Source organism: Xenopus tropicalis, chromosome 7 (genome assembly GCF_000004195.4).
Source record: "Xenopus tropicalis strain Nigerian chromosome 7, UCB_Xtro_10.0, whole genome shotgun sequence".
In the NCBI taxonomy this organism is placed as follows: Eukaryota; Metazoa; Chordata; class Amphibia; order Anura; family Pipidae; genus Xenopus; species Xenopus tropicalis.
In genome coordinates, this window is record NC_030683.2 from 117,078,231 (window position 1) to 117,087,867 (window position 9,637).

Sequence of the window (9,637 nt, forward strand, 5' to 3'; positions counted from 1 at the left end):
CGAAAAAAAAAGCCCAAAGCACCCTGTTTTTCACCTTCGCCACCTGGTTGTGACCAGAACTCTTTGCACTCATAGAATGAAGATGTGTTACACTTTACTGCAGTGAATGTAAAGAGTTACACTTGAATGCAGTGCCATCAGTATTTGTCAGTGCTTGCTGCACCAGAAGGGGTGGTTGGTGAGTCACCCCTGGAATACCCTCTAGCTTGCTTATTATTCAGACACATAAGATAGGGGTCTCCAGGGGTGCAAGAAGCAGGGGAAACCTGTACTTGCCACCTGCCTTAAATCCGGTGCAAAATTCTGAGCACAGATTGCACCACAAGTGCAAGTTCTCCGTGGGTGGGATGCAGCACTTGCATTCAAGGGATTGGTAAATGAGGCCCGCAGACTCCTTTAGTGTCAATCCTGCTGTGTTTTATTATTAACAATCAATCATTTTAATTCCTGGCTCTGGGAGGAGTTGCAGCCCCACAGTTGAAGGTTAGCAGTGTACCTGAAGACATCACCGCTGCTGTTGTGCCTGCAGCACTGGGAAGGACAACCCTGGTTAGGCAATTGCACAAGTGAAAGGTAACCACAGGTCCTACAATCTTTACTGCACATATTGTGATGGATAGTGGGAAGACTGGAGTCAAGTCAAGACTATGTGGAAGTTTATTGTACCTCACCTCATTAATAAATTGCCATTTACCTACTAATGGCCAGTGAATGGGTTGCGGAACAAAGGGAAGGCGAACATAGCATTATCTTTAAAAAAGATACAGTAAATCTTAAGTGTCAGGAAAAGCTACGGTTTCCCTCCAGGCAATGCTATATTGGCAATAGGGATGCACCAAATCCAGGATTCGGTTCGCGATTCTGCCAAGATTCTGTCTTTTTGCCTCTGGCCCAAAACAAATTAAAATCCCTAAAGGAATAGTTCAGTGTAAAAATGAATATGGTAAAACAGACAGACCGCACAAAATAAAAAATATTTGTAATATATTTAGTGAGGCTGGAGTGAGCAGATGTCTAACATAATAGCCAGAACACTATATACTGCTTTCAGCTCTCTAACCTCTGAGTTAATCAGTGACAGGGGTACCACATGGGACATAACTGTTCAGTTAGTTTGTGAGAACACTGGTCAGATTCAAATGCAAACTAACTGCACTGTTATTTCCCATATGGCCCCCCTCAAGTCACTGACTGGCTACTGACTGCTAACAGCTTAGAGAGCTGTAAAGGAGGAAATAGTGTTCTGGCCATTATGTTAGACATCTGCCCAATCCAGCCTTTATAGATTACATTTTTGCCTAACTAACTATACTGAAAACATTTTTTATTTTGCGCAGTCTATTTTACCCAGTTTCTCATGATCTTCCTTCTGTGCTGTTTTGATGATACAAATAACTAAATTAATTTCTCCTGGTGAGGCCCATAGACGACTGGGAAAGCCAATGTAATAGGTCAGTACAGAGGAAACTCACAGGTCTGAAGGGCAACCTATAGCGTTCAGCCTACACAACTATAGACTTCTTCACATGACACCATTGCTTGTTATATAACAGCTGGCAAACCATGGTATACTGTACAGTTGGGTTCTCTCTTGGCATCTCTCTTACTGCACCATCTTCTAGCTAGTTTTTACTACTACTTATATCGGAAGTTAAAATACCATCCTATATGCCCCAAAATGTTGGTATCTTAAGGCTTCCAGAATGTCAGTGCCCAGTATTTAAAGAAATAAGAACAATTGACTAGTGTTTCATTGTTGTCCTCTAGAACTGGGAAATATTTACTAGCAGAACAGTCAACAGTTTATTTTAGTATTTATTGGTTCATTGTTACGTCTCAAGTGGCCAATAAAGTTTTTGTTTGTTCTCCCAAGTTCTTCCTGTTTTTGTTGCCTGGAACAGAGATAAGTTTTCCTCACCCATTTACACTAGTTGTTATGAATACAGCAAGGCCAATGCATACCTCAAAGCTCTTTCACAGGTGGGACTCGGGATTTGGGGGGAGATAAAAGATGCTTTAGAGTTTGTAATCAATACTATTTAGTCTCTATGTTCTCCACAGATCTGGATTGTCACTGCTCATGTAACTGTACAGCTCTTATTGCTTCATAAAGGGGTAGTTCATCTTAATATTAACTTTTGTATGATATAGACTAGTGATCCCCAACCAGTGGCTCAGGGGCAACATGTTGCTCACCAACCCTTTGGATGTTGCTCTCAGTGGCCTCAAAGTTGGTGCCCATGTTTTGAATTTCTGGCTTGGAGCCGTGTTTTGGAGACGATGTGTCCTGCTAAACAGAGTCTCTAGTAGACACTGGGCTAATAATTAACCAATCTGAGTCCTTATTGGTCACCTACTAGGAAAGTTTTTGTGCTTGTGTTTCTCCCCAGCTCTTTTTTTCATTGAAATGTTGCTCATGGGTAAAAAAGGTTGGGGATCCCTGTTATAGACATTGATATTGGTGCAGTTGGTCTCTATTTTTTTTTGTGCTTTTTAAGTTACTTAGCGTTTTGTTTAGTAGGTCTCCAATTGGGAATTTTAGCAGCTATCTGGTTGCTAGGGTCATGTTTACCCTAGTAAACAGGCAGTTGTTTGACTAAGAGACTGGAATATGAATAGGAGAGGGTTTGAATAGGGCGACAAGTAATACTTATATTGTGACACTTATATTATGACCTACAGCAATTATATTTGCCTATTTGTGTCTGTAAGTTACCCTCCCATATAGATTGTAAGCTCTACGGGGGCAGGGACCTCCATCCTCTTGTGTCTTTGACTCTTAACTTATTGCAACTGTAACTGTATTTATTTGTATTTATTGTTATACTTTGTATTTATCTATTATTATCTTAATAACCCCCTGTTTGTATTAATGTATCCTACTGTACAGCGCTGCGTACATAAGTAGCATTTTATAAATAAAGATATACATACATAAAAATGAACAATAACAATAAAATTGTTGAAGACAAATGCAAATAATTAAAAATCTATAAAAAAATAAATTATGACAACCAATTGAAAAGTTGCTAGGAATAGGACATTCTATAACATGCTAAAAGTTAACGTAACTGTGAACCACGCCTTCTATGGCACCCGATCAAAATTTTCAAACAGCTTCCTGCGATATCGGTCGACTCGCCGACATACCATACACGCACCGAATATTGTACGAAACGAGGTTTCGTACGATATTATCGGTGCGTGTATGGCCACACTAGCAAAATACTGCACTGTGAGGATCAAAAATGCCTGTTACAGAATCAGATCAGTGCAAATGAATTTATTGGACCAGAATAATGGTTCAGCATCTTTATAGCAGCAATGATCCAGGTCTTCAAAATTTTTGTCTCGGGGGGGGGGGTCACCATACTGATATCTGTAGTGAGTATGCTTAAGGTGGCTATACCCTATAAAATCTGATCCTTTGGCGAGGTTGCCAAGCCAGCAGATCTTCTCCCAATATGCCCACCTACGGGTCATGTAATTGCACTGGTTTCAAAGTTGCCATTTAATGTCAATGTGAATCAGCCTTATATTGTGGTGCCAAACTGTTTAGTAACCCTCCCCGGTTATTCTAGTCGCATAACTGCTACCTTGGGCTAGTGCTCTTTTCCTTTAAAACATGCAGCAGTTTGGGAAGCCTAGGGTCTGTCTGCCATCTTTTTCCAGTCTTCCTCAAAGGTGAATGCATGCATAGTACACACCTTTTCTCTAGATATCTCTACTACTCATGCAACCTGCTACACTGGTCCCCTGGAAGAAAATGATGGCTGTGGTGTTTTTGAAAAAGAGAAGTGCCAGTCTGGGTAAGCGGGTATGCACCTCGAATTACTGTGGGGCAGGCAAATGCAAGAAGGGAAACTAAAAGATTGAGACAGTTACTATTTAGTGGGCCTGTGTGGGGCTGTTTGCAGGGTCGGACTGGGGGTGCAGGTGCCCCCGCCGGGTGTGTCCCCTAACCCCCCCTAACCCCCCACAGGATCCCCCACCTATGTCCTCCCCTGAGCGCACGAAAGTTTAACACGCCAGGGGAGGAACGGTCGGGCAGGGGGAGCACCGCCAAGGGTCGGGTCTGGCCCGCCGGGGCCCACCAGGATTATAGACGGTGTCCCGGAGGCCCAGTCCAACCCTGGCTGTTTTGGCCTCTGTGTGCTTAATATACCAGGGCCTGTTGGGGGGTGCCTAACAACTTGGCTCCCCCCAACAATTTTACCTTCTTTATCTTCTCCTTTAGCCAACCTCACTCACAAGTACTGCTGGGGGCTCATTTGCACCTAAATTTGCACCTGGGCAGTAATTCACAGCTACTAACCAGTGCTTAACTTTGCTACTGTTTCCATTTATTACTGCCTATTTGCCAATGTGCGCAGTGTTTGTATAAGAGAGCACTGGGCCTCATTTCCTAACAGACATTACCATGTTGGTGTGAATAAAAAGTTGTTCAATTCCACACGTTCTAATGTTTCCACAGATCATAATATGGTTTCCCTTACCAAATCCAGATTCCTTGGTATAAAGACCAAAGTAAACAGCAGCATTCTCCTGTTAAACTGGCTAGATGTGATATTGTTAAGATTTTTCTTTTGACTGGATGAATAAAAATTTAAATAAAACCAAAAAACAACACTCCTGTAATAAAAATGAGCAGCCTATTCTGGAAAACTCTATAAAGAATCAAGGACAGTACAGTCATGGCACTTTGCAAAAAAAAATAAAACAATGAAACTATACTTCACTATTTAGTCAGGCCATCAGCTCTTGTACTTGATCTTTAATTTAGCCCTGGTTACAGAATGAAATAAGGAACCTGGCAATTAATAACTGACAAATAGTGTAATTTCTGTAACTTTTAAAAAGTAAATATGCATAAAGCTGAAATTGTGGGTACAATGGACAAAATCATGGAATACTCAGTGAAAATAACAATAAGTATTTTGCATAAATCTTCCAACTCTTACTGACACATACAAAGAATGCGCTATGTAGCTGCTCCATGGTATTACAGGGACCCCTACAGGAAATGTTGGAGAATACAGGTCCATAGCCCAGTGCTGGACTGGAAGGCCCCTCGGATAATGGTGCATCATGAAATTGTATTACAAAAATATAAAATTGCAAACAAATTAGGGTGCCTTTGCTTTTAAGGCATTTCTCATAGTACAAACACTTTGCTTTTATCCCTGTGAAAGAGAGAAGGAACAGTGCAACCACTATGTAAAGTGTTTTGTTATTCTTAAGAGGGTAGGCTAAAAAAAATAAATACAAGATATAAAGGTTTCATGTTCTCAATTATTAATATGTACTTCAGGGTTAATGGTTAGACAACGGGTGCTTATTATGTGCCCCTGCAATACTAGGGGGAATTGGTGTGCAGTATTGGTGGGCAGTGTTTAACTGGGATTCACTCATGTTACTCCCCACTGAGGCTGTGGCCCAGTGCTTTAAAAGTTATTTGTAAATGTAATTGCTATTGAAAGCAGCATTTGCTGAACTCCTGGTTGTTACTTTTTAAACAATGTTGCAAAGGTCGGTCTCCTCCAGCGAGTCAGGTCTGTCAGGCTGCTGCCTTCTGTTACATTCTTTCAACAGTCTGAGCCAACAGGGCAGGGAATAGGAAAACACTTGTTTTAATAGCAGTTATATATAAAAATAAGTAAGAAAAATCCATTGAAATTTTGTAATGAGCGTATATTGCAAAGTTGCTTAAAATTATGTTTTCTTTTCTTGGGCAAAAATTTATATTTTGGGTTGACTTGTCCTTTAAAATTGTGTGACTATGAAATTATGGGCAGGAGACAGCAGTACATTTTTATTCACAAATCAGTGGTGTCAGGGTCAGACTGGGCCATTGAGACACGGGGAAAAATAGTGGGCCCCGGTGGCCCAGACCCGACCCTTGCCGGCACTCCCCTTGCCCGTTCCTCCCCTGGCATGTTAAATTTACGTGAACTCAGGGGAGGACGTCGGGTGGGGGACCCTGTGGGGGGTTATGGGGGCACCTGCAGGGCCCCTGAACCCCCCAGTCTGACCCTGAGTGGTGTAACTATAGAGGAAGCAGACTACATGGTCATGGGGGGTCCGGACCACAGGGTCAGCTTCCTTTATAGACCCTATACCTGAATATTTGTGCATCCCCTGCTTGGCCCAGCATTGGTAACACCCATCAATAGTGTGCACCGATGAAAAGGAACGATATTCAAAAGAAAATTAAGCAGCTACACTTTAAAGAAAATGTCGTTTTTCCAGAATGGCAGCTCTGCGGTATGTTGGAATAACCTCAAAGAAGATGGGCATGAGAGCCCACTAGAGATCAGGTGTAGAAAAGTGCTGGCTGTTTCTTTTACTTTATTTTGAATATTATTCCTTTTCTTTAATGCAAACTTTGATGCAGGAGATTCTTCAACAACTCAGTGACGCAGAGAGACTAAAGTTTTCCTTGCCCTTTAATACACAATACATTATTTGCTGCATAGTTTCTTGATCTATATAGGGGAACTGTTCACTTAATCGTCACTTTATGGCATTTAAATGATTAGCTTTCCTATTTTGGCTGTTACGGGTGGAATAATTTACATTTCCCCAGTGTGCCCTTTAGTGCAACCACGTGCGCCCTGAAATGGAGTGCAGAGGCCTGTGCCCATTCTGCAACTGCAAAACACAGTGTGCAAAAGTGCAAAAAAGGCCCTTTTTGCACTTTTCACACAGCATTCTGTAATATAATTACCCCTGGCGTGTTTTTACTCCACAATAAAAAAATTCATGATCTCCTATATAATAATACTAAAAGTTCATCTTAAGGTGAAGCACCCCTTTGAATTAGGGCTGTTTAAAACTAATCTGGGTTTTGTATGAAATAATCAGAGATACAGGATCCACTTTAAAGCTCTCTCTGTTTCCAGTACTTTTTCAGGATTTAGCCAAATCCATAGTGTTTAACCAAATCCATAGTGTTTATGGATCCATTGTGTTTATGGAAATAATCTAAAAAGCAAGTTCTTAAAAAAATGTTTGCAATATTTTTTGGATTTTGCAAAAATGCTAATATGTAAATGAGGAGTGCAGGTTGGGTTAACAATTTGTGGAATGGAAACTATTGGGGAAGAATTGGTGACTCTGATATCCTTATATTTTACAATAAGGGTACATTGTTTGTTATAATACACAAGTTTTAGTCATGTCATGTGACACAAATTACATTACTAAGCACCGATTATAACATATAACATCCCTAAGCACTGTTTTTAAGTGTAGGGACCCATTGGGTTAATTTTACCAATGGTTTGGAAATCCCCTACTTTATTTTTGCCTCTATTTCTAAATCCTGGTATCTGGGTGGGTTAGTATTCCCCAATGGTCCCTAGAGTGTGTGACTTCTTCCTTTATTAACTTTAATATAGTGATTGGAAGAGTAGGAGTAAAGCCGGCCATGCACGCACCGATAACCTCGTTTCATGCGTTATTCAGTGCGTGTATGGCGGCTCGACTATGCAACCGATATCGCAAGAGGCTGCGGATATCGGTCAACTTGACGATCGGCCAGGTTACAAGATTTTGATGTAGGTTCAGGGCTGAATTGGCAGGTAGAATTTCTATTGTTTCTACCTCCATATCTGACGATTCAGCCCTGAACGTCAGTGGAGGGTGAGAACGATCTTTTGTATGACCAATGGTCACACGAAAGATCGAAATTGCAACGTGTATGGTCACCTTAAGTCTCTTACTCTTTGGCCTCCACCTGCTTTACAGGTTAAATGTCTGCTGAGAAGCCTTAGACAACAAGGCCCCAGTAAAGAGTCCTGCCCTCAGTGGACAGCTGGGAAACAGCGACCCAGTGAATGGGGGTTAGACAACAGTAGGAGAGTAATTATGCCTAGGGACATCAGTTAGGCAGATTAGAGCTGCTTTATACTCCAAGGAATGTTTATCTGGAGGTAGCTCTCCCTTCACTAACCTTAAAATGAAGGGACCACAGAGAGAAAAGGGATTCCGGCTAGTTTTCTGAACATTTCTAGCACTAGCTGGTAGACCTAAATGTGCATCTTACAACTTGCCAATTCGTATCCACGCTGGTGCTCAATCCTGCTCAAATTGGGAAAACCAGGCAGGCAGGGGCAATTGCGCTCTCTGCACTAGAAGAGCCGAATTTCCGGAAATTCGGCTCTTAAAGTTACCAGGAGCGGCTTTTTGCCGCCCCTTGTAACTGGGGCGCTTCTGCCGCCTGAGGCGAGTTTCTCAACTCGCCTCATGGCAGAAGCGCCCCTGCAGGCAGGCACTTCTGACCCGGACAGCCCTACCGAAAACTGGGCTGTCTGGGTCAAAACCGGACAAGTTACATAGTTACATAGGGTTGAAAAAAGACTAGAGTCCATCAAGTTCAACCCTTCCAAGTAAACCCAGCACAAACAACCTATACTTACCAATCTATACACTCACATACATAAACTATATATACAACCACTAATACTAACTGTAGATATTAGTATCACAATAGCCTTGGATATTCTGCTTGTTCAAAAACTTATCCAGGCCCCTCTTATAGGCATTAACAGAATCTGCCATTACCACATCACTAGGAGGGGTATTCCACAACTCTAATCCAGGAGGCACTTTGGTATTCCCTGCCACTAAGTTATATATTGCATCTGGGCCAAGATAGGGATACATAAGGATATAAATTTAAAAGATTATTCATGGCTCATGTGTATTTTATATATCATGTGCTAACACTGCCCCCAGGATTTATATACTTGCCAATATTTGAAAATAATTTACAGAAGCAAATACTCCTCTAGGGGCCTTTGCCCCATACGAGCAGTTGAATAAGAGAGGGCAGTGAGTGCATGTTCAACTGTACATTACATAATAAATGATCATGCTTATTACAATCAAGAATCACATGCAGGTTACACATCCCCACTAGACTTTAGCCTCATTGCTGTAGCAGAGACCTGGAAAGGCAAATCTGTTTCAGTGAACCACTTGACCTCCACGTAGGATTGAACCGAGAGTCTAACAACCACTGGAGTGAATTGTCCAATCAAAGTCTGGAAGATATCATTTTATTGTATGATGGGGCAGAGATATCACACTGTAACCGGAAGATAGCAATCTAACTGAAAACATAGATTTTATTTAAAAAAAAAAAGTATGAACACAGATCATGTTGAACCTTATGCTTTACGCATTTCGTGGCATCTCACGACTTCCTCAAGCTCAAAGTCCCACAATACCACCCATGACATGAACACCCTCAAATCCCTCCACACTGCAATGTGGGTAAAAACATCAACGTGGGACTGGAGTGTCAGGGGCCCACCGGGTTGCCGCCTGGGGGGACACCACCTCAGTTGTAAACTTTTTTTCCCTCTACATTCCCCCCCTACATTATCAGGGTGGGAGCGCTGGCACATACAGGATGGAGGGAGTGCCAGTGCATGCAGTTCCCAGCAGAGGGAGTTGGAGGAGCGGGTTGGGTCGGCCCACTGGGTTTTTTCCAGGTGTCCTGCCGGCCCAGCAAAGCCCATAAAAACATGGCAAACTATGATGGAAATTTTACTTTTCATGCTGCACTTGTGTTTATAAATATTTGTAAAAGATAGGCATAGTAAAATGAAAAATGCTATTAAAAGTTAGC